The 26,664-nt window shown below is 43.4% G+C and overlaps 1 long non-coding RNA gene across 1 annotated transcript; it reads left to right on the plus strand.

Annotated features, from left to right (window-relative positions):
- The first annotated feature begins 17,609 nt into the window (after positions 1 to 17,609).
- Positions 17,610 to 22,246, plus strand: LOC146972091 (uncharacterized). The gene is made up of 3 exons (XR_015037933.1): positions 17,610 to 17,958; positions 19,560 to 19,725; positions 20,171 to 22,246. It is a non-coding gene; the product is annotated as an uncharacterized LOC146972091 (long non-coding RNA).
- Positions 22,247 to 26,664: the final 4,418 nt, after the last annotated feature.

Below are 26,664 nucleotides of genomic sequence, written 5' to 3' on the forward strand. Positions count from 1 at the left end.
GGCCTGGAAGCAGTTTCCACCCCTTCGCACCGCAGTGTAAGAATTAAGTTGTGAATGATCCAAATTGAGAACAAAGAGATCCAATTTTGATTCTTTAATGTTGTTTTTGTTTTCTTCTCCTTTTTTTTGTACCACACTCTTTTATTTTTAGTTGTTGGGGCTTTTTCTTCTCCAAGATTGGCTCTGCTTAGTTGTGACCTAGTTTATTAAAAGGGGGGAGTTTGGCCAAGCCACGGGAATCAGGGGCAGATTAACTTTCTGTTAGTTCTCCCTAGCACGGCTCCATATGTCAGAGCTGCCGCTGTAACAAACGGAAGTCACTAAAAGAGTAAAATAACTTGTAGGGGTGAAAAGCCCACGTCAACTGAGCAGCTGCATCCTAAGGGCGAAACAAACGGAGGGGCTGAATTTATGCTTCTCCGCAACGATGCTGCAGTCACACACAGTGTAGGCTCCTAAACTGTGCTGATCCGTTTGGAGGTCAGAGCAGAGTTGTATCCAATGAGTGCGCCACCAGGACTCTAGATGACATGATGCCATGTATCCTCAGGCAGTGTTGTGCTTACATTAAGTAATCATGTTTACACTCCCTCACTGACTTTGTGACAGGCACCAACAAATGCAGCAGGGGAAGGTTTGAGCTGGAAATAGTAAATTTCCTGGCATTACTGCAAAAGAGAAAATTACTTATCCTTTCTTCAACCTGCGGTGTGTCGCCGTCTCCACTCATCAACTAACACTACTAGCACTTGTGATGTGAATGTGAATGTGTGTGTGTGTGTGTGTGTGGGGGGGGGGGGGGGTTGGACACAAAGCAGCTCCACAAGGTAAATCACAATTCTCTCATAGCCCTGATGTGCGCTATAATTACATTTCGGAGGAGGTGCACACCGCAGCGTGTAGGCACTGCAACACCTTCCATGCAGGAAACATCATTCAGCCTTAAGAGTTTGTGCTCGGAGCTTAGTTAAGATGTGAGTGGCTCGCAGAAGGAAACGGAAATGGGTTGTGTTGCTTTCCGAGCTGAACGTCTTTCAGGAGTCAACGGTCAATTTCAATTTCCAATCACAGACACTACGTCAAACTGGAGCTGTAATGGCTGAAAAACACAACATCGCGAGTAAAAGAAAAAAAATGTGTGCTTGTTTATTTTATTATCTCGTGGAATGATATGGGTTAGTGGGTTTGTGGCTCATCGCTGTTTTTCAGCGAATGACTGAAATACATAAGTCCATCTTAATCATCTATCATCTGCTCTATTTCTTAATTGTTTTTTTTTCTCCATCTTTCCATGTGTTTTTGTCTGTTGTGGCGTAAACACGCATGTTATCCATGGCGCTGTGTAATTAAGCATATTCAAGGGGCCGATAACCTCGCTGAATCTCAAAGCATTTACAGGGTTATCCAACTGAAGTCGGCTTACAAAAGAAATCAGGGATCAGGAGTAAATGACAAGAGGATAAAGGGAGAAGAGATAGGAGAGGGTAGGGTGCACAGCTTCTTGTATTACTTTGCTGCAGTCTGAGGGAGGGTGGGGGGGGCTAGTTGGTTAGATGGTAGAGCGCAATGAAAGATCTCGAGGGTGTTGGTTTGAATCTGTTCTTTCTTTGTGAAGTGGCTGCCCGGGTTCTACATGTCAGTAAATGCAGCCTCTCACTTACTCTATCACAAGCTCACACCCATGACCTACTAAAACTGTATCCTGATCTGGGCTCATCCCAAGTAAGAGGCAAATCCTTCTGAGCCTCACACAGAGTCAGAGTGCCCTCTCAGTCACACACACACACACACACACTGGACGGAGGGTCAGATCGAAACCAGTCGAGGAGGGACATTAAACAGAGTTTAATGCTGGGGCAGTTTCCCATTGCATAAGGTCACTGATGGTGACATTATGGTGCTGGCGGAGTATTAGAAGGGCAGCAACATGGTATACACAAATATGTTTCCTGAGTATGCAAACATGCACACATTTGCATGGCTACACAGGATACATAAGTGGTCACATCATGTGTATGAGGCGCCCGAGATGGAGGGAAAAGTTCTTGTGCGCCGAACGCTATGCGATGTGGAGTGATTTAATGACTGCTGAAACAAGCTGCATGCTCACAGTCGGAAGGCACACAAGCACTAATCAAGACTGGTGAGACCTGCAGGCAGATCACTCAACTATGTCTTTGCCTTTCATTACCTGCCCTGCTTCATGCAAGGGCAGTTGGATAGAGCTGCCTACTCTGCCTCTGCAGAGCATTTCTGCAGGGGCCCCCTCACGGTGGTCCTCCTCCTCCTCCTCCCCGCCACTGAAAAACTACCCGTGGCTACTTTTAAACTTGTATCGGATGATTAGACTTGGGTTGCATCCCAGAACACCGCTCAGCCCCAGCAGGGATTCAGCAGGGAGCATCGCAGCCAATGCATAATTTCTCAAGATGGAGGGACTCACACTGAGCCAGTCAGTCCCTGTCCTGCGATGGCAGACATGTGAAAAGCTTGTTGTAGAACTAAATAAGACAGTATTGAGCAGTCAAGAAAAAAACAAAAAAACAAAAACAAGATTGGACCTTTTCTTTGACACTTTCAGACCCAGCGACCAGTTTAGTAAAATTCCAAGTAAATAATCATTATTGGATAAATAGCAACTGGATATTTCCTGTTTTTCCGTGGGAACAAAGCTCACTTTTCTTCTTACGTCTCCCATTTCACCTGCTCTCTACATCCTGCTGTCTTCCTCTTCATCTCCCACATTCTCCATAAAGGGATGCACAAGAATACACTCTGCAATTCTCTCTTCTCAAACTTATCCACGTCTTAATTAAAGGTTTTATGGCTTTCCTAATTTTCATTTTGTATTCCTCTCCGGTTATCTTATCTAAATGCTGTAATGGAAGGCAATTTTCTAAATCTGGAGAGAAAAACTGCATTTTTTTGGAACAACAGCAACAGCATAATGTTATGAAGATATTTGTGGGCCTCTCTATCTGCCAAATGAGGAGATTGCAGTCCCTTTCATCCAGTTCTAATCAACGCTGAACATGTGGGAAACTAATGGTGTTTTTCTGTTTGCAAAACAGCGCCCGCTTCACCTCTGAGTGGGACAGTATTCCGGATTGAACAGATTATAGCCTGTGCTGTACATAACAAAGGGTCAAACGTACAAAATGTGCATCTTTTATTTTTAATGGCTTATGAATATTTAACTGCTAGGGTCACTCTGCAAAAAAAAAAAGAAAAAAAAAATCCACAGTGGAAATCAATAAATTGGTTTTTTAAATGGAAACCTGGGTAAGGCATTTAGTCTCACCAAAAATACTATAAATTACCCTGAGCTTAATCTCTTGAGCACTCTGCCAGGGAGAAAAAGCAGCAAATCCTGACAGCACTCAGTGAGTGTGAGACAGAGTTTTTTAATGCATGTGTGCATGGTTGCACATGTGTATTCTTGAGTTCCTGTTGTGAGCACCTTTGTTGTGCCATTTTGCACTGTTGACTGTACTTTTTGGGCATCTGTGTGTACAGTGTACAGTGTGATTCCAGTAGGATTTATGTGTACAGTACGTGTTTATGCAACTATAAAGGCATCTTTCATTCTGTCATGCTCATAAATTTAATTTCTAAGTCAAGAAACATGAAACAGGAATTAAAAAACAGACTTCCACTGTGACTGGATATGCGCCAGCATACTTTCAGCCAATTTTTTTTTTTCCTCCTCAGCTTTTTTCTTTATCCAACAGTAAAACGTTTTAACTGGGGGTGATTGTGCAGACCTATCTGCCAAGGGTTTTAGGGAGAGCAGTGGTGTTACCATGGTGCTCGTACCCCTCTCAGTGTTGTAAACAAGAGCCAGTGATTCCCCATTGGGATGATTTTGCATGGAGGTTGGAGAGAGAAAGCTGTTGGCCCCCCAAATGCATTCCATCACCATCACCCTAAGGGTCCACTGCTGGAGCCTTATTCCAACACAGAGAAGAGAGGAGGGATGGAGAGGTTTGGGGGCATAGAAAAGGACGGGGATATTAGAAAGGGAGAAAGAAGGTATTCAGAAGAATGGATTGAGGTGGATGAGTGGAAGGACTGTATCAAAGAGATACGGAGGAGAAACAGATGCAGAGAACGGCAAGGAAGGGAAATAGAGACCTGAGTACATGGGGAGAATTAAAAAAAGGTAGATGGGGATTAAATACTTTGAAGGTATAGCTGCCTGAATTTACATGTGAGCAAAATGTTACCCATGATGATTGCTCCACTGTTGCCTTAGGGAAAAAGAAAAAAAAACTATTTTGCATGAGATTTCAAAACCCAGCCCAAGACAAGCAGCACAATCTAACATCAGTAGCTTCTCCAGGAAAATGTTATCTGAGCACTCCTCGGCGGTCTTAGTGAGGCCCCATACAGAGCCCTCGGTTAGTGATAGGGGCCATAGTGATGAGCAGTCACGATGCTGTGTGAGTCTGAAGCAAGCTGGTATAGCTTAGAAGCCGGCCTCTTATCTCAGGCTTGATTTTTTTTCATTTACTTTTTGGAGTCCAATCCTTTTATCTGTGATCTAACCTGCAATGACGAGATAAAGCTGTGCTGACTTTTCCATAAATGCCCTTATCTGAGCTGTACAAGCTCTCCATTGCCAATGAGATGGGCAGGATGATCACTTAGCATTCAGTATGCATGCCTTCACCTGCGCTGCCCTGTGTTTCACACACACTTGCCCACAGATCCACCAACACACAAAGTGAACACATACACCTACAGTATATGCACTCATACAAAAAGCCCAGAGACAAACACACAAACACACTTTTCCACTTGTGTTGCCGTGTCTACAGGCTATTCACGGTAATAGCTTGGGCTTTCAGCCCTAAGTGTGTTTTTTTTTTTTTGTGTTCCAATCATACAATAGCGCCTGCTGAGCTGGCAAGTAAGAATATCAAACAGCAAATGAAATTCCTGAGAGCCGTCTGCACCAACACCAACTTGTAACATGAATTTTTCATCATTTGGTGTGGTAATATTACCTCATTAGGGTACTCAGGCAGCCATTCAATAAGCGTGGTCATTCTCCCTGCCAAGACTGGATCAGTGATCGTATCATTGTATCAAAACAGCTCAATTCATTCAACCCCCCAGCCCCCCACACAAACAAAAAATCTATACACACACACACACTTGTAGTTGCTTACTGTTGCATTGCACCAATATACATGTACGGAGTGCCACATGTGACACTAGATGACACAGGAGACACACATGGATATATCAGAATACTAGTACTTCATTTCATGCAAAATCAAAAGCGTAAAAATGAGTGCACAAGGCCCCTCACAAACATACTCAGTATTTCTCTCACACATACAGTCGTTCTATCTATTTCTATCTTCTTGTCTGCCTCTTCCTGTCGCTTTCATTCATCCCTCTTCTCCTACTGGGATCAAAAGGTACAGACACGGTGCAAGGTGGGTGAGGGGGATGCGTGAGGGGGGAGCTGACTGAGAATTACCACCACCACCACCACCACTACTTTTGTGATATCTATACAAATATTCCAAGCAGGTCTTAGAAAGTCTAAGTCACTCCGATCTGGTATATTCATTACTTCAGCGGCTCTCCAGCCTTATGCTCACTTGCAGACAACAGCTGCTAGCTCTTTTGGTGGGTTGAGCCCAGTCTCCTGGTGGAATCAGGAGAAAACACCATTTTCACCTGGCTGCTATTTATTTGTAGGATGAAAACATCACAGGTTGGGACATTGCAGATCCGCAGCATCTAGCAGGTGTTCAGCACACGTGGTAAGGAAGGGCTAGCAGCTTATTTATTAATTTCTCTGGCTAGGAAAATATTTACATGTCTAAGCTGCTGTGTTTGTTGCAGGAGTATGTTGTTGTTTTTGTCTCTTGCCTTGTCATTCAGAGAGGCTTTTTTTCATTATTATTTTCACAGTAGGAAGCCATAATATGAATACAAGTTATTATATGATAATAGCAGCAAGGCAGGTTTCAGAAATTACACATAATAAGAAAGTAGTTTGGAGGGGGGGGGGGGCACTGTCCTGAAACTTGGAGGACCATTTACTGAGTGAGTGAGTGAGTGAGTGAGTGAGTGAGTGACAGGGATACTTAGTAGAAAATCATGGAGTGCCTGCATCTTTTTTTAAAGCTAAAACGAAAAAAAAGAGGATTTGGTGGCTTGTTGTGAAAAACAAAACAAAGCTTGCCCTAATGGACAGTGGGCAATGCTGGCTGTAGTGAATATGGATTAAGTTGTATGGTATGTTTGTTTGTGTGCGTGGTGTGTGTGTGTGTGTGTGTGTGTGTGTGTGTGTGTGTGTGTGTGTGTGTGTGTGTGTGTGTGTGTGTGCATGTGCGGACAAATTTTCTATAGCTGCATGTCCAGTGTGTTTTTTCGAGGATATGTTCCAACACTAAGGCCGTTTTTGCTGTCAAATATTTCTTAGGTTAGTGTATACATTTTGAACTGTGAATCAATAAACCCAATCACATTGTTGCAAAAGTCATATAAAACTACAATATTGTCATAAAATATTCCTGATTAGTATTTCCCAACATACACAGATCTTTAAAAGATAGATACCACAGTACATTCACTGGATGACAAATTACATTTGTCTGATGCCACATATGGTTACATGGCCCTATCGCCCATCCATTTTACTAATGTCATCTTTTTTCCAGGGCAAAACAAGTAAGGATTTGGCAAAGAAGTCTGCCACAATCTGTTCCTGGGATATAAATATATATATTGTATGTTTCAACAGGTCTTAATCCACATTACACAGATTTAACATGAGATACACAGGGATTTGAGAAGATCAGCGTCTGTTCACAGACAGAAGAAGAAAAAAAATCCAGTTTTTCCCCTCTTTTTGTCATCCCTATATCATGTGCATTTTTTCATAATCTTTTTTTGCATGTTCATGTTAAATATATTGTGGTAACAAGTCCCACATCTTCCTCCTAAGCCCCAAATCCTTTATCACTGTTGTTGTCACGAGTGCTTAGCGCAGTGATGTTTCTTGCCCAACCCCCCCAAACCCACCAGCCCACATTATGTTTGCAATTGTAATCATCTTATTTACAGGTTATGGTCCCATAAATACTGCCTCTGATGATCTCAGTCACAAGTATTCATCATGATGAGGCATGACGTTCATGATGGAATCAGGAATCACTCCTTGACTAACCAGTCTGTGGCACAGCTCCACCGACTCCCGTGTCTGGTGGAGCCTGCCGTCTCTGACTTCCCACAGCCTTCATCATGCCCAGCCCTACAGCACACTGCACAGCTTCTGTTTGCCTCATGCTAAGAACCAAATCTGGCACAAGGCCGCTTAACAACAAGAGGCTTCTGCGTTCGCTTTATGTTGAGCAAGACAATTAGGCTAGATTCAAAGCATATAGAGACGAGGAAAGATTCCCCCCCTTTTATCTTTACCAAATCCGATTCAAACTGATGAGAGCGTTCACAAGTACAGCTTTCTGAAAAGACATTTTCATCCCAGCAGCAACATTCACAGAGAGTCCCGTTTTGTAAGATTTTTGTGTTTTGAGTATGAAATAACATGAAAGAGGGGCAAAAGGGAAAGTGACTGGCTGTATAATGAAGCCTTCCTGCAAATCCAGTGGTGATTAATATCTGATGGAGAATAATACATGATCCAGCACAGGCTTCAAGTCGATAAAGAGCGATCATTTTTGCTGCAACATGTGAAAACATTGTTGTCTCTCCACAACCCATGAACAAAATCTACAGTCAGTCACAAAAGGAAATAGTAAGACTTGTTTGAGGGAGGAATTGTGTTCATCAGCCATGGCTGCCTGTGTCTTGGCCTCTGTCAACCTTATTGCTTTGGTCCTGTTTCCCACCCCCTTTCCCTGCTCCAATATGATAAGATTTACTGGCATGTCCAAATGGGTAATCTTGTTTATTCACTGTAGCTGTTTGGATCCCAACATCACCGGGAGAATTAAAGCCTCTGAATCTCAGCAGGAGGTCAAGCGGAAAAAAAAGAAATGTAGTTTTCTATCTCTACTCTGCCTCAGTGTTGGTGTTCATTAGTGTTGTAACAGCTGATATTATTTCCACTGCAGCTTACTCTTATATTCCCTCCTCTTTTGTTGATCTCACTCCGCATAGCTTTCTCTTGCCTGAGCTCTTCAACCCTGCATCTCCCTGCGTTCATGGATGTGTGTGTGTGTGTGTGTGTGCGTTTAAAAGAAAAAAAGACAGGGAGGGAGGGAGAGAGGGAGAGAGGGAGGGAGGGAGGGAGGGAGGGAAAGATAGAGGGAGTCCTGTAGGAGTACACACAAGTACTGTGTGCTGTTAGATGTTGCATCCCTTTTTCAACATTGCTGGTTCCACAGCCACGTTTCATTCTAACTTGCGGGATCCATAAGATTGATCCCAACATCTACGTGGCAAATTTCTAAACGGCCACTAAATTATTTAATTGATCAGTTGGAAAAAGCCCAGCAGTATCTGGGCCAGAAGGGGCAACAGAGCTGACAGCCTGCGGGTTAAGCAGGGAGGTGTGGTCTGTCACATGACCATGTGCTCTCTCTCTCTCTCTGCCAGAGATCTTCAATTATAAGAGGCTTGTACTGCTTTTGCATCCCCCCATCAATCCTTCACCTCCACTCAGATAAGCCCAGGCCTTTACCACTTGGTCTTATGAGGGAAATCTGCAGACACTGAGAGTTTATCTCGTGCTTTTTTCCACCACAAATCCTCTTTGCAGGTCTTTCTCTCAGAGACATTTGACATACTGTATTACAATCTGTGTTACTTTATGGACACTGTCCCTCTCTCACCCCGAGAAGGTAACGAACGACCCACATCCCGGCCCGATGCCCCGGCCGCAACATTGTGAAATAGGTTGAGCTTAATCTGTGATACAGTTTCACCATCCTTCCATGAGAGCAGCATGAAAACAATCCCAGCTGAGCAGATGTAATCTTGGGATTCAGATAGCAGCAATATGTAGAGACCACAACACTGGCACAAACGCAGCTCTGACATGGCAATGCGCGTGCGTCACGCCCGCAAAAAGAGTGCGCCTCTGTCCTCTTGGGGCCGACAATCTCTCTATCAGTGAAGCGGTTGACTCCCCAAATCAATTCAGCAGCAAGAAAGAAACGAACCGCATGGACAAGACATCTTAGGTGACAGAGAGCTTTTATTTGCTCCCTTTCTCACTTTCACTTCCTAATAGATAAGACATCAAGATACCCACAGGGAATTGTTTGTGGTGGTGTGTATCCGTGTGAGTGGACATGTGTGTGTGTGTGTGGGTGGATAGGTGGAGATGGAGGTGTGGGAGGGGAGGGAGGTGGGGTGGGTACAGGTTGTATGTGATTGCATCAGCCATAGTGCTGAATGCGGATTCCTGGATTTCGCTCACGTATAGTGAGGGCCATTGAAAGGAAACAGGTGGCGGAGTACAGCGGGGGTGAGGGAGAGGGTGTGGTGGAGGAGGGGTGGCGGCGGCGGCGGCGGTGGTGGTGGTGGTGGTGGGGGGGAGTGCTATTGTAATTAATGCTGCAGATGCTGCTTTCTGCAGCGCATCTGGGCAGTGCTCTCATTTCCAGAAATCTCCGCCAAATTCTCTGCAAATCCCTGCAGGCCTTCAGAATCCTTTTAAATCTCCCTGCAACTTCTTCCATTTCCCCTTGTTTCTTGACCACCTCCTCCTCCTCCTCCTCCTCACTCCTGCGCCGTCTACCGTCTCTCCCGAATCTGACACAATGCAATATTTCATCTCCTCTCCCCTTATTTCTTTTTTCCAATTTTTTTTTGCTGCTTCCCAAAAAATGTCCTTCAATTCTTCTGGCCCGCTCTAACCTCCACTTCTCTCCCTCCTCCTCCCGATTCCTCACCCCTCCCACACCCACACACCTTTGCATAGTTCAGCAGACCATTGGTATGAGCTTGTGTGGTCAACGTGGTAAGAAGCCCAGACACCTATGATTACAGTGTGCTCAGGATTAGAGGGAATATGCTCAAACATATTCAGTCTGGTATTATGCTGATCTCCCCTGACGCTCCTTCACAGAAGCAGCACAGCCACAAACACCAGGCACGGCACCCAGGTGGGATATGGCATCAAAACCTGCCAAATGGGACCACCAAAGGTTCAGTTCTGATTCAGCAAAATGAAAGTATTACACCAAGTTGGATTAAAGCTGAAGTGCCGGAACTTTTTAGATAAAACATAGGTCAATTTAGAGAGCTAGAGAAATAACGGAAATTATATGTATGCAATATCATCTGCTATATTCCACTCCACTGTCATTTTGTAAAATTGCAACATACGATTCTTTCGGGGGAAAAAAAAAAAAACGTAGACATATTTTGATTTGCATTCATTCACACATCAAGGGCACATTAAAATAAGGGCAAAGAATTCAACAATCTTCTGAATTTTCTCCCCTCTTATCTCCCTCAGCTCGGAAAGCGCTGTGCCAACGGAGCACTGGGGGAAAAAAAAGCATCTTTGCATAAAATAGCAAGCGAGCAAAATCTAAAACAGTTGGTGAGGAACTCTAAATAATCACGGTGCTTTTGGAGATGAATGCATTAGCATAACTTAGTCCCAGCGAAGTAATCACTCGTCTCAGGGTGAGAAGATCCCCTCCAGGCTCATCTCGTTCCTGCTGCTTCTATCCCCCTGAGTTCAGCCTTGGCAGAATGACTGACCCCCTGAGAATGAGGGGGTAGATATGACACGTGGCAGTGAGGAGCAAGTTCAAGACCCCCATTGGTTTGTAGCAAAGTGCCTTTGGCTAGTGATAAGATCATATGCAAGGAAGGATAAATCGGCTACAAAGCATCATTTGGTCTGTGTTTATCCCCATCATCACTGTGGGAGTGACCACATGTACTGTAAGACAGAAAATGTACAAATGAAGCTCCGACCATGTCAGCATGTGTTCATCGCAGGGAGACTACAAGTGAAGAGAGATTAAAACGAACAAAACACTACATGTCTAAATTAACGGCATAGCTAAATTTATGATTTTTTTTGTGACGGATCCTAGTGGAGGCGTAACTGCATTTCAGGGGGGGTTAATGTGAACTGGTTTGATGCTTATTGCTTTCAATTTTAAAATGTCAGAGAAATTCCAGATTGAAAAAGTAGCTGAGTTTTTTTCTAATTGGCAATAAAATGTTTAGACATAATGAAAACTGGCATTACTGGGACTTTCAAAAATGAGAAGGAACCAGAAATCAGCAGGTAAGTAAAATTCACACATGCAGTCATTTAACCAAATTATTTTCAGTAGTAGTATAGGAGGCTACAGTTAATCCAAAGGGTCAAGATTTTCGCAGGGGCAGTTAAATCAATTCTGACATCAAGCACAGATTTTCATACTTTTCTGAGGCCAAGTCACCAAAGAAGCAACAGATAGCCTAATGTGTAACTTAACCAACGGAATTATCTCTTCACAGAATAAAAAAAAAATTAAATTCTTATGAGCCATCTTCTGCCCAGTCACAGATCACAAATGACAAGTCAACAGGTGACTGAACAACAGGCTCTCTCTCTCTCTCCTGGCTGACTGTGTGGACAGCAGCTGCAACACAATGGTAGCCTCGCCTGCCCTATGTAATACTATGTAGGCTACTCTAAAGTAGACAACAACACACAGCCACGTTGGTTACAAAAACAAAGCTATTGGGATGGACAGACAGATGGTGAATGTCACTCACGTTGTCTGATGGTTGAGTCCTTGCGACAAACAGTGTGGGTGAATGTCCATTAGACCCAACTGCACCTGTCGCCGCTGGGAGGGGACGGTCACCTTCGTTTGGGCCTTTCCTGGGGGGCTCGTCCTCTCCTCTGTCCTCCGCTGCTAGCTGCTACGGTCAACAAGCTAACAAGGTAGGCTAGGGGCTAACTCTAACTTTACCGCCTTTGGGCTAACTCTCCCGGTTGTTTCATTTAAACGATGCTGTTGTGTAACAGTAACTTTTTCCCAATCGATATCCAGCTTCACCAGTGTTCCCCCAAAAGTAACGGAGTTAGTAACTAAATAGCTACACTATAAAAGTAACGAATTACCAGAAAAAGTAACTTTTTCTTCTTTTTTCTTGTGGAGTTGTAGTAAAAAAGCAAGACGTTTCACCCCTCATCCAAGAGGCTCATTCAGTTCAGAAAAAGTAACTTTTGCGTTACTTCCTTATGAAGTAACGCGCGCCCCCCATCTGGAACTAACCAACTCAGTCAGTATTCGGTATTCCTCCGCACAGGCAAGCTCTATCTGTCGCGGATGAGAGGAGCCCAGATAAACAGCTTTTTCCGACTAGTTGATACACTTTAACGAGTGTATTATTTTGTGACGGGACTTGACAAGTAACGGGAGCGAGTAACGGCGGATTTTATTGTCAGTAATGGTAACGGCGTTATAACGGGGAAACAGTAACTTTTTTGAATCCTCGTTACTGAAAAAAGTAGTGCCTTTTGTAACGCAGTTCTTTTATAACGCCGTCATTCCCTTCGCTGAGCTTCACAATTTTCTTCCCTCACAGGTAAAACATCACCGACAACCACACCCGCCAAATAATGTTTGTGGCTGTGACGCAGTGGGCCTGTCTCGCTCATTTCCGGAAAACATGGCCATTGGACACATGGATCAATACATCCATGATTGGACACCACCCACCACACCACGATGAAACGGTAAATGCCCTTTGATAAGCTAAGTGAAAGCTTTTTTTAAACTAATGTTAAAATAGCTGTTTTAGACATGGGTCCTTGTTGCTAACAAGAGAAAAACGTCATTTCAGTCTAGTTGGGGTGGGTAGGTTAGCTAGCTAACGTTACACAGCTAAATGTTCATCATTTATAAATAAGAAGACTAACAACATAACACAGTTGTTTCCTTATCTACAAAATGCAATTTAAAATTGTTATTAGTGTTTGTCAAAGAATATGTAAACACAGTTTTAGCTTGCCTAGTTGTGGTTAGGAAGACATAACTTTTGATTCGTCATGATTTTTTCTTGTGATTCGGATATCATTTTTTTTCCTCTGTTAGAGGGGGAGAACTTGGGAATTGCAGCTCTACACATTTTACATATAGATTTAAACTTCACCATGTTGCCAGTACGACCAGACCCACTGGGAGTCAACATCCAGCATCCAGCAGCTGTTTGCAGCTCTCAGCTCACTGCTTTATTTTTATGGTCACTACCCAACAAATCCAAGCAAACTTCATTTAAGCAGATGGAAAGCCAACTGGCAAGATATAGTTCTCAAGAGTTAGCAGACCAAATCGGGTGTTGTTTTGTTTTTTTGTTCAGTTTTTTAAACATTCAAGAGAAATACTATATTAATTTGTTCATTTTGTTTAATGGAAATAGAATAAGGCCTCAATATAGCATATGAAGGGTGACACTGCTGAATGTGTTTTTCAGTCTTTTTTCATTTGCCGAAGGGGTCGGAAATCACCAGAATATTCTTGAATGACAAACCAGACAGTTAAGGGGACTTCATCTCAAAGTCTGCACCATTTGGTGTTTTATTTTTCAAATATATCTGTTGGCACTATGCTACAAGCCAAAGTGTCTCTGCGGAGAAGTGACACAGTTGCTCATGATAACCCACAGACCTTGTTGTTGACAGTTTTGTCCTACTGCATGGAGATGAACAGCTGGTAGAGAGTAGTTCTCAAACTTTTCACAGTGAGGACTCTGCATTATCATAGCTGTGTCATTTTTATTTATAAGAAATGTTTGCTGGTGAGCTTTTCAAATTTCCTTCATGCTTTCAGTGCCAAGTGCACTGTACTGTGGTGATTTATAGGATATATGGACAGATAGCACTCTGAGAAGAGGAAAAAAGACTTTTATGATCATGTTGGGATAGCTGTCCTTATGCCACTGTGTTCATGTGGGTAGTGGTAACAAAGATATTCTCAGTGAAGTTGCCTTATTCAGATTCCAATGAATCAGTTAGGGGTGGGGGGGTCGGTACAGCATAGTATCGCGATATTTTGCATGGAAATATTGTATCGATATATGGACGCCAAGTGTTGATCTGAACAGACTAAGAAGTTTATTTTATTAGGGAAAAACAAAGTTTTCATTCGGAGACATCATTTGCAGTTGAAACAAGCTAAGAAACACAGCATTTCGCAATATTTTTAATTCCGCAATAATATCCAATCGAGACACAAGTATCTTGATGATATCGTACCGCAGGGCCTCTGGTGATTCCCACCCCTAAAATTAGCAATCACATAATCAGAGCTTCAGTGTAAGGAGAACAAAGGCCATTCACAAATGACAGAGGGCCTTGTGTATTGCCATGTCTGACGGAAGCATACTCTAACAGAAGTTCCCTAAAGTGACACAAATGCATGTATCTCATAAAATGCTGCCACTCCTGTCAGCAGGCAAACGTGCTAAATGTTGCATGACTTGCATTGTGGCATATGCATTTCTTCATCTGTCTCTGCCTCTTGTGGGTTGTATGCTAACTGATCCATTAGGGGAAAAAGGTTGTATGTGCATTAAATGTGGCAGTATGTTGTACTTATCTTTACACACATCACATCAGTTATATCCTTCTTACCTCTACTTACTTGTGTGTATGGCTGATACAATACAGGCGCTTGTTGTCTCCTTTAGTCACAATAAGTCACTGTTTGAGAGGCATTTGATAAAATAGAAAATAGTGTTTTCATGAATCACTGCTGTTTTCAGCATTGAAATCTAGTATAATGACGGTTTGGTGGATTCAAGGTCCAAAGCGGCTTCTGAAAGCCACGTATGCACACAATGACATGGCTGTACACTCAGACATGTCCACACACACAGTTGCACCAAAAGATAAGGAATAAAAAGGGATCCTCTCAATAGCTATTTAGCTGGGTCAACTTTTCCTGTGCTGAAATGTGAAACAAAAGCTGTTGAGTTGTGTTCGCTAGAGTCTTTGGCCAAGTTTCGCAGTTTTGACTACAGAACTTGCTGGCATCGGCGGTTGTTGGGCGCCCAGTGGGATGGCGATAGTTTTGTATGTGTGTGTGCAATTGTGCGTCTGAACTGTCAGTTTGCTCATGTTCATGTCTGCACATTGGTTGAGTTGTGTAGAGTTTGGCAGTGAGTATTATCAAGATGGAAATATGTGTTGGCTTACTGACTTGCTGGCAAGCTCTAAATGAGAGCAAATGAATAAGGAGGCCAGGAATAGAAGTTGAGGATGAATTAACACTGAGAATGAGATAAAAGCAGTGGCAATCAGTTCTCCATGTGTGCGTTTTATTCCTCTGATGTTACAGGTGTTATTGTTTAATCCATCCACCCCCCCTCCCTGCAACCGCGAGCTGCTAACACGTCGCTCTCTCTCTCTCATGTGTTGCATGTTTGTGTGTGTGCGTGTTTCTCTCCTCTGTCGTCTCTGTTTCCTCCAGCCTGAGTAAATGTCAGAGCAAGCTGCTGCTCTTCCCAGACCACGCCGTGGGAGACAGACCAACCTCATCGCCGTGGCAACCCTCTGTTCTGGCTCAAAGAAAGAGGCAAGGGCGGAGAAGAAAGGAACTTTTATGCCACTGAACCCCCACTAGTTTCCTCATCCCCCCTCGTCCTTGTGCATTGTAGCCCAGGCCTGAACCATGTGGCCAAGCTCCCAGGCTTCACTGTGACTAGAGAGGAGGGCTGCAGTTACTAAGTAGGTGCTGAGGGATTTCAAAAAGTCAATTAGAAAATGAAAATAAGACATGTGGAAATATTGGCAGGTCGGTGTCTAACCACACTGCTCTCATGTTATTTATACCGTTACTGAATGAAAGAAGAAAACGTGCTCTTTAAATCTTAAAGAAAAAAAGCTTGCCCCTGACATTACTCAGACGAGGTAAAGAAAACTTCAGTGGAATTACCAGCAAGGCAGGGAAATGGCACTATTAGATTTCCCAGAATACTTCCTTGGCTCAGAGCCATTGTATTTGGTTTCAATTTATACCAGCAGGAGGCTGCCTGATACCTTTCTTCTCTGGTAATGGCTTTCTTTTCCAAGCTGACTTGTCACCTCTAACAAGAAGTGTACCTTAAGGGATTTCAGTGGTCATGAGGAGTAGTCGTAGGAGTCCGGCCAAAGACTGTCACTCATGTCCAAAGAAAAGACTATTTTTTTGTGACAGCACAATCGGTTGTGACACTAAGTTGAGTTGCTGAAATGACAGCATTTAGCTATTACCTTCCCTGAGGGAGAGTTAGAGGACTGTTGGTGAGACAAAAATTGAGAGAAAGAGAGGAAGAGGGAGAATGGAGTGGCAGGGGTGGTCAGAAGTGAGGAACCATCTGGTTGTAGGTGAGGAACCATATTTAACACTGGCAGAAACCCAATATTGTGTCTGTAGCATTTCCAGCAAATTTGCCCATTTCCCACTGTGAATCTGTTCGTTTATGTTCCCGCAGTTTTTCTCTAAATCAGATTGCACTTAATATTTGCTATTTCTTTTTCATTTCCTCAAGCTTCGGCGTCAAAAACACAGCGCGCACACAGCACACATAAACTTTAACATGTTTGGTGTACTGAATTTGTCTGCTTTGGTAGTTTTTTAAAATTTTTCCTGTCTTTATTACTGCCTTATCAGTCCCTCAACTCTTCTACTCTTGCACTGGAAGAACCGGGGAACATCTGCCTTTGACAGTCAGACATACTCACCTTTGTCCCTCTGTGCAGCCCATTTCATTTCACCCACGCCAACTTGATTGCAGACTGTTGTATCACCGCTCAGCTCTATCTATGGAGAGTGCAAATCGCAATAATTCACCTTCACCTTTGCCGGCGTGCTTATACAGCTAAGACTTGTTCACAGTTAGTGAAGTGAGTCAGGTTGTGTGCTTCTATAACTGTGAAATCTGTCATGGATACAGAGCATACGTACACAGGTGTGGATTGGTGCAGTATTTGCACATACGTAAATGTGGATATCCATCTACAAGGTTCTGAGTAGAGAATGGGATTGGAATTTTTCCAGTAATAATCAGTGATTACACATATGTGATTGCATGTTCCCTCATTAGAACTATGCTGCGTGCGTGTGCATGGAGGGGAGAAGGCAGAGGCTTGTCGTGGGAGCTGTGGCAGGTGTATCTGACAGAATTTCCATGTGAGATGTGTTCTCGTTGATCTTGATAATATGATTTTTTTTTTTTTTTTGAAGGTGGTTGTGCATGCATGCATTTCTGCGAGCATGTGTGTATGTGATGTGTGCCTGTATGGACCTCACTGTGTGTATGCATAATAGTGTTTTCTGCTCAGCTGGCTGTGCCGGTGTGCGGCTGTGTTCAGGTTGCACATGACCCCGGCTCCACTGGGAGGTCTGTGTCTTTCATGTCTCCTGTTCAGTTCTCCCTCAAATCTGGGTCAAAGGATAAAAGAATTACCCCTATCCGCTATGACACGCACACACAGTGACACACCAGCCTCTCTGAAAAATGACTTCCTGGATATTTGAGTGGTAACAAGGTGGCATTGTGGAGGACACAGAGGTGGACAACTTTTTAAAATTCACCTTATGAAACAGCAGACACACACTGTCCTAAATCTAGATCCTGTCACCTCTCTCTATTAACAACACCTATTCCCCGCACCAGTTACTCATCCAGTCTTTTCCCATCTCCCTTCGTCTGTCTCCCTCGGTTTGTTTCAGCACATCTCACAGTTGACCTTGCTTAGACCAGATGAGGACGCTGGATTTGCAAGTCGGCAGCAAGTCGATTAGGAATGTGTTGTGGCTCAGTGTCTCCTGGCATCTCCCTGACTGTCTCTCCGTTTCTCTCTTGCAGTCTTTCTTGCTCTTCCTCCAGTCGACTTTCCTTCTCTCCCTCGGTAAGCCTCTCCAACAACGCTGATGCTCTGGACCAGTTTCAACCCTCAGAGGAGGAAGGAGCCATGCTGGGGCATTTGTGCATGTGAGTGTGTGTGTGTGCAGGCATTCATGGGTATGTGTGTGTGTGGCAGTTAGGGGGAAGATAGTCCTTTCCAAAGAACAGAGCATCCTCAGTCCCCTGTGTGTTTGAGCAGTGGCTGTCATTGAGGTCTTTTCTTTCTTTAGTGAAAAAAACAACAAAAAAGACTAAGGGGAAACAGGGAATTGTTCGTGCGCTGGGACACCCTGCCTCCCTCATAACTTCAGCCCTGTGGGCCTCAGGCTTGGAGCAGGGCAGCGTGTGTGGAGGATGTTAAGACCTACTGCCTGTCATAGATAAAGGCTGCAGACCTCCTACTAGCAGTGGGACGCAACCATCTGGGAGGACCACTTGCAGTGCCTTATATCCATGCAACCCCCTGCTGCTAACCCTCATATTCACACATGCACTGTATCCTTAGAAGGACCAAAGAGGACTCAGTTAGATTGATGGAGAAGTCCCTGTGGCACACTTTTTGTCTCAAGTAACATAACAAAAAAAATTCTCCAACCCCCTTGCCAACGGTCTTTGCATTCTTTTTTCTACTACAATACCCTCTTGTCTCCATCTTGCCCTGCTCGAGCAGGAGCATATTTTTCCTGGACTATTCCCAGTTAATGGAAAAGAGGTGTAATTTATATGTCATTGTGTAAGCAGTCATCATCACTGTCTGACCAGGGGTGTGCAATGACAGAATGGTGGTTTTCTCTGTCAGCCAGTGTGTCATAGTGACTAGAGGGAGGTGAATACCGGTGCATGCCTTTTGCACTGGCTGATGTGCCAGTTTGTCCATCAGTGCCTCCCAGTGCGACTGCAATCCCTCTCAAAAATTTCAACATTGTGGCCTGCACCTCCTTGGCCAACGAGCCCTTTTCTTTGTTATATTATGACCCAAACAGAGCAGATGTGTAAATTTTAAGATAAAGACTCTCTGTAGAGCACTCAAGCTCGATTAATTAAGCAGCACCAAACTATCAGCAAAGAACTCTGCCTCTACACAATCCTAACGAGGCCGTTCTCTTTTTCAACAGGACCGTATCTCTCGCATCTTTACTGCCCGAAGCCGCCCACATTAATTGCCAGTACGATTATTAAATTCACATTTTTCAGTTATTAACCAACTGACTGATATGACTTGATGATGATAGGCACTCTCTCACATCTGGCATAATCCCACATTTTAAACAGGAAGACAAACCTTAACCTTGTAGTATAATATACTGTATATACCATGATATATACGTAAATATATGGCTCTGGCAGAGTAATAGTTTACGTTTCGTGATTGCGGTAGTTACATGAGAACTTCCTTAAGTCTTTAAAAAATGCACTGGCATGTAAATGTTTATCATAACATGTTAAGTTAAATTACTTTTGTTCCTTAAGGTGCAAATCGAGGAATGGTTTTACCTGGTTTTCATGAACTTTTACTGCGTATTTCTATTTCCATTTTTTTGCTTGTTGAGAATTTGTGTCCAGGGCCAAGGGAGCTCCAACAATGATAAGCTGCATGTGCATATAAATGGTTTGGACACATCCACTGAAAAGACGCCTTGTGAAATAGGCACTGAGTGAAGACAGTGGATTGAAATAGAAATCTTTACCCATTTGGTTTCTCCTCTCCAATGGCTCAGGTGCTGATCTCCTTCTATCTTTACCAGTGGAACCATGAGGAGTGAGACACGGAGCTATCCTGGGAAATTACCCTGTCGACAGACGGCACATTGAGACTTCGTTAGCACAACCACCCAACCCAGTGCCTCTCCAGCCTGATCGAACGGAGCAACTCTCCATGACAGAGTAAACAAAGCAGAATCACAGGCATGATGAGGAAAAGAAGGGTTTTTTTTTTCATATGATTCAATCACTGCAAATCCCTGAATACCCGCGTGGTTTTGTGTGTTCATGCATGTGCACCTATGAGCGTGTGCAAGTGAAAATGTTTGTGGGTTTGTCTTTTCTTTGTTCTTAATTATGTATGCATATGTTTTGCTGTTTGTGTGTGTGTGTTAATAGGCTTATTTTTTATTTTAATTTGTATGAATTCAGCACACCTGCAGAGAATATGTCCAAATTGATAATAACATCTCTTTGTTTGCATTCATACAAATATTTGTGAGCTTGTGTGTGTTATATACTGTACGTGTGTGTGTGTGTGTGTGTGTGTGTTTGTGTGTGTTTTCCCTCTGACTGTGTGTGTGTGTGTGTGTGTGTGTGTGTGTGTGTGTTTCTTTGTGCGCTTTAGGCAGCGAAGAATGTCTGTGTTGAGGAGAGAGAAGAAGCAGAGGAGAGGTGTAAGTCAGAGACTGCGAGTAAACAACCTGCAGTGTCAGTCTTCCTGCCTCTCTCTTCCTCTGCCTCCCTGCCTTCCTCCTGTACTTTTCATTCCTACGCTTAAACAAACACACACACGGCGACTGTGCTGCCAAGTTACTGAAGAACTCGTTCGCCAAACTTCCGGGGCTGTGTGTCGCTGCTCAGCTTTTTGTGCCTAAATTGATAATTGAATTGACTATCGCCATGTAATCAATTAGGGTGTTCATCCCCAGCTCTGAATCAAACAGTTAATTGGCTTGTGCCACAGAGAGGCTGAGACGGAGAGCAGACTCATGCAGGAGGGACTGTTGGATTACTACAGATGGGCTCTCAGACCTATTTGCATTGTGTCTGACTTTAAGTCCTTGATTGCCTCTCTGGTTCAGAAATTGCTTGGGTGCGAGCTGCACACAGGTTTTGCGATTGGACCTTGGTGACAAATCCTGTCTGTTTTAGTGAAGAGAGCAAGAATGGATACAGAGCACACGCAGCAGGTTACCTCTGTGCTTTGATCGCAATCTTTCAGACAGATGCATGCGGGTTTTTCTTCCATTAAACATCCTTTGTTACTTTTTATCCAATGTCCGGAAAAATTCTTTGCCACCTGCAGTCAGCGCTGCTTTGTCTGAGCACACAGAGAGCAAAGCATTTCAAGTCCAAACAACCCTGCAGTATTGATCCACCCCACACCTTATTCCATTTTGTCCTCTAAAACATGCCTTTTCACTCGGTTGACTTCTATTCAAAGCTATCCAGTGAGACCTGTGTCAATGGGGAAGCTTGACTTCATTCCATAGCTCTGGAAGCCCCCCGGGGGCTAAGCATAGCCTGCTAGACCATGACAGGCAGGGGGCTAATAGGCCGGATAGGATTGGATAAAAGGAGAGGGAGGGTTGTTGCAAAAAAAAACTTTTAAGACCAGGAGACCGCCATCTGCTTTTGTGGTGATGAGCATCAAAGCCTGAAGGAGCCCTGTTGGGTCTCTCTTTCAGATGGCCGTCCTACATATGGGCTTCATATTTCACCAGGACAGACAGTCAGTAAGGCCCATTGGGCCACAGGCGAGGCCGCTATTCTGTCTCCCTGCATGGTTTCCAGCCTTTGAGAAGAGCAGTGAGATTACTTTTATTTCTCCTGAGAAATGTGGCTAATAAATGACCAGGCTTGACCCAGAGGATTTGGGCCTGCACCCCCCACCTCACTAAATGAAGGTATGGAGGAAAAGGGGCTCTGTGGGTATGTTACTGTTGAGAAAAATATCAGAGAAATGGGTCAGTGCATGGCTGCAACGACATGCTCCCAGGGTGATTAATTATTGAAGTGACTAATACTACATTTGCCTGGCAGCACCAGGGCTTCAGTCCACATTGGTGGCACCATAACAATAATCAGCCCTGCTGCATCTTTTATATCTATCTGCCCCTCTTCACTTCTCCCCGTCTCCCTGACTTCCGCTCAATATCCACTCGTCTTGTTATTTTGCCCTCACAGACTTCTGTTTTCCTCTTCTGTCTCTCCCACTTGACACACACAGTCCTCATTATCTAATTATGCCTTTTCACTCATTCTCCCTATCTCTGTCCCTCCTTCCTCTGCCTCTTTCAGCCCCTTCTCTTGTTTCCCCTCTGTCAGTAGCATAGCCTGTATCTATAAGGGAGACTAGGGGATAAGTGTGCTCCTTGATGAGAAATGTGAAGGCCAGACACATATAATATCAGTGCTGATGGAAACCAGCCACTCTTGTCTAACTCGACTTCTCCTTCGCTTTTTGCCAGACTTTGCCTGCCTCAAGGTAGCATATGGCATTCTCTCAGACTGCTGGACTCGTTGGCCTCCCACACAACAGCGTGCATCCATCTCTCCCTCACTCACAGCTCTTTTATGGGCTCTCCAACAGTTATTTTCTCCCGTACCCCTCTCCCCTGATACTGTGCAGAGCCCCATCCCTCCACATTCTATTTCACACAGCCACACTTCAGTGACGTTCACTGCAGAGATGGCTCAGGTCTGGCAGTTGGTGAGAGGAGGGCGGTCGAGTCTGGAAGGTACAGTCATTAGTTAAATATTAGCCAGACTGTGCTCTATTCCCCCAACAACCAGGGGAGGGGTGCAAGAGTCATACCCTTCCAAAACAATGGGCCATAAGGGGATGGCTTTGTTCCCTCGCGCTCAGATGTGCACACACATACACACACACAAATTCACCTCCCGTGCTTCCAAACTCATACAGATGGTGTTCTCTTTGTTATATCTTGTACATAAGGCACAGTACATCATACCCCTCGAGAGATGTGTCAACCTTAGTAAGGTACAAGCAGACGGTGTAACAACAATGAAGGTGGGGTGACAAACAACAATAAACAAGGTCCACAATTACACAGTTGTACAAAGGAATACATGACCAGGCATAGTGGATATGCGTTGTGACTGCAGATGTATAAATTCGGAGGTGAGGACAAAAAGTTAGTTCCCACAGTGAAGTTGAACAGATGGTTACACAGTGAAAGTTGTGTAACTGCATATTTATTGCACATTTGTTTTTTTTTATATTATGGCCAGGGGAAAGTGAAGCCGAATGCAGTATTTTCCCTGCCCGGTAAAAGTCACAGTCAAGTAGCTGATGTATACATGAGCTGTAGGTAATGCTTGCTTGGGTGTTTCTGATACGGAGCTGCAGCATCTTTAAATTACAGTTGGGCAGGTGTTTATGGTTCTAGTTTGATGTTTCTGTGTAGGCCATAAGCAAAGTCATCGTCCTTGAAGTGATTGGTCTGAATGGGAAAAGTTGTAAAGATAAAGAGGATTCTCTTTTTTATAGCTTGTTTTGCCTCTGGATGAAGACAAATTCTGTGGGAAACTGTGGATTCCACATCGGTCAGACTTTGAGGTCTTGCTTGGAGTAATGCTTTGTCCATGTGTTTCACTAGGTGTGTGTGTGTGTGTATCTCCAAGACATGGTGTGTGGGAGCCACAAGGCACACTCATGCGGTGCACAGGATTCATGCTGTTTGTGTGGTGAAGGGTGTGTGGAGTTCATGCTGTGAGTCTCAGAGATCATCTCTGCTCTGCCCAGGAAGCCTTTGGTCAGACAACAGCTATCTCAGCACACTCCTTCTCTTCTTATAAACTCTTTTTTGTTTACATCCTCTCTATTGTCTTCCCTTTAAGACAACAGACATGTGAAAAAGGATAGTACAATACTTAAAATGCACTATGTATTGCTACAGTAAAATTATGATATTGCCCAGGAATTCTGAAAATATAAAAGCAGTTGTGAAGTCTTGAACTGCAAACCCCCCATTCCAATAGGATTTTCATCACAAACGTTTTTTTTATTTATGTTCTGTAACTTCCATTAAATGTCCATCATGTGGTCCTCCGCCCTACAGGTAACTTAAAGCAGATGGGGCCGTAAGTTGAAACGGTGTCATTCATAACTTTGTAATCCATATTCGCTGCTTTCTTTCTGGCTGCGCCTACGAAGTCACTCCATTCCTTTTTTATGTCTTTTATGTTTTAATTTCCTTCTTACAAGAGGTCAGACATTTGAGCTGGTGACAAAAAAGGCACTCATGTGTGAGAGGTGAAAACCCTTGCCATGGACAGATGGATGGATGTTAAGGCAGATAGATGGAGAAGAATAAGAAGGATGGGATCCGTAAAGTCCTGTCGCCACACCCATATGTTCCCAGCCTTGCTCTTTATCGTTCTTTTGAATCCCCAGCAGAGTCAACTGGGCAGGCACAGGTGTGAGCAATTAGCTGGCTTCAGTAATGTACTCTCTTGCTCTCAGCTCTTTGCTCTCCTGAGTCCCAGACAGGGTCCACTGGGCAGGCAACAGTGCAATTAGTTCAATTTTGTAGCGTCAATTCATCCAACAGGAGCCCCCAGTGCACATTCTCACTACAGTAAAACACAGCACCATATGAAGCAGGTCTAATCCTCACTTTGGTGCTGAAGTTTTGCATTACACTGAATGAATCCACAGCGTCAGACTAAAATGCACCCTCGGTAGGCAACAATCATGTGTGTATGTGTGTGTGTGTGTGTGTGAGTTTCAAGATATTTCCAGTTACTGCAATTACCGATTTCTCTGATACATTTTAGTTTCATGGTGCAAAAAGACCTGAAGTAGGGCACCCAATTTCTAGTTACTGCTCACCAAAATTGCAAAGGAATCATTTTCTGTTAATCAGCAAATTAATTAATCATCTAATAGTTTTAAACACTCCTAATAGTCATCTGAGTTGAGCTGCGTTTTATTACAGCACAGTTTTATTTCAGCACAGAAGTGAATATACACATATAAAACAGGAAGAGTTTGATATTTTAGGAAATATGCTCATTACTTTTCTTGCTGAGAGTTAGCTTAGTACCGGTAGATCAAAACCATTGTCTTATCTGTCTTTTGATTATGAAGTTACTGCCTGGAGATGATGCCATTGGCTTTGCTAAGACTGAAAGTGGGGAAATGGCTAGCCTGACTGGATTAAAAAAGTGTGGTCATTGATGACATACTTTTCGTAAGAATATGGCAAACCCCATAATAAAACAGTGGCCGAGTATAAATGGGAAATCACCTGCAGACCAGATCTTCTGATTTTGGTTTTGCCATCGCAGTCTAGTAGCCTTTGGAGGTCACGCCTATGTAGATGTTCTTCAAAGACTTCAGAACTGGCACACAGCGTATGCCCTGGCTGGCTATGGTGACTTCCTCTCCTCTGCTTGACTGGCAACCTCACAATGACAGCAAAGAATATTTTATTGTTTTTTTGTGTGCATTAAAAATAAGAGACGGCTTACAATGTGTTAATTAGTGATCTATAAATGTACTAGTAGGCAGATTGTGTTACTTTCATGCAGATCCATGTTTGCCCCTGTTTACAGTGCTAATCAGCTGATGGCTATATTCATTATCAACAGTGAGGCAGGGGATCAGTATCTTCTCTTCTAACTTTCATTAAGAACAATTATGACCATATTCTTCAAATGTCAAACTAAAACTTAACTTTAACAGAACAATTTGTCTGCTCTTTTGTGATTAGGAACACGCCCAAGTCATATTTTGCCACAGTATGACAAAAATTGTAAGACCAAAGTATTATTTTGCACTGTCGAAATAATTATTTATCGTGGAATATTCATTGTAGAAAGTCATTTCAAATCAAAATTTGTAGCAAAAATCTGATCACTAAAACGTTTCTCACAGTTATCACATCAATATTCAGGTCAATGGCCTCTCAGATTATATATGGAATATTTGTCATGCTTCTTTGGGACTCCACAATATCCTGAGCCTGACAGTGATTTTTGATCAGATTTAAGCATAGAGCATGTGTACTACAGAGGCAGTGCTGAGCACAGTTACCCCATTCACAGTAATTGAGGTGCAATCCCTTGCCCATATGGCATATATTTGCCATGCACACATGCACACTCAATAGCATCTCCATTCACACATGTTCATAACACTTTAATCAATTAGTGTTTTGATTGCACGGGAATGTCAGCTGGTAGCACTCAGGAACCCTTCCAGTTCCTCACATACACACAAGCAGATCACACTACAGTAAATCTCCAATCCTGCTCCAAACATCCCCTGACCACCCTTTTTTTTTTTTTTTTGGATTCCGTCTTGTGCAATATGTAAATCAGTCCTAACTGACAAAAGTACAGATTAGGCAAAGTGAGACAAACATGTGTAATACATGTAGTTGATGTTTAAGACGGTGTGTAATAATCTGCATATTTCATGCCGCGTTTGCTCCCTTAACATACCTGCGCTTGCAGTTACAACTGTCTATAAATGGACCCTAACCACCTACCCAGAACACCCCCTCTCAGCAGCTTGGGAGATCAGGAATGCCTAGACACGTTCAGCCCATAATGTTCTTTACTGTTTGCACTGTTTATGCAGCCCGCACACTCATTTAAATAACCTTGATTACTTTATTTCAATATGTGTGTGTATATACGTGTGAAGTGGGCGAATATGTTTGTGTGTGGGAGAAAAGAGAGAGAGATAGACAGGTTACAGAGGTAATGTAGTGTTCCTTGGCATTTTTAATTTCTGTTGATTATGACAGTGTGTGCAGCCTGGCTTATTTGTTATTATATCATAAAGTCTGTGTTTATTTTAATAAGGCTTATAATGAATGGCACTATCAGAGTGCTGAATTCAGGAATGTGCACAGGCGGAACAGCACTGATTGCTCATTCAGGTTTTCCACCATGTCTTTTTAGAGGAGGGTGTTCTGGGTAGTGGTGAAAGGGGCTCTGGACTGATCCACATTATAATTAAAAAGTCCATCCATCCTTTTGCAGTTTTTACTTTATATTTGTGCTGTTAGAAGGGAAACAGTGTACTCCTGCGCCTGTTATTCTTTTTAAAAAAACTTGCAATGCAGCAATGCAAACAACAAC

The sequence above is a fragment of the Trachurus japonicus genome, chromosome 16 (assembly GCF_045865225.1).
Source record: "Trachurus japonicus isolate A0001 chromosome 16, Traja_1.0".
NCBI classification, from domain to species: domain Eukaryota; kingdom Metazoa; phylum Chordata; class Actinopteri; order Carangiformes; family Carangidae; genus Trachurus; species Trachurus japonicus.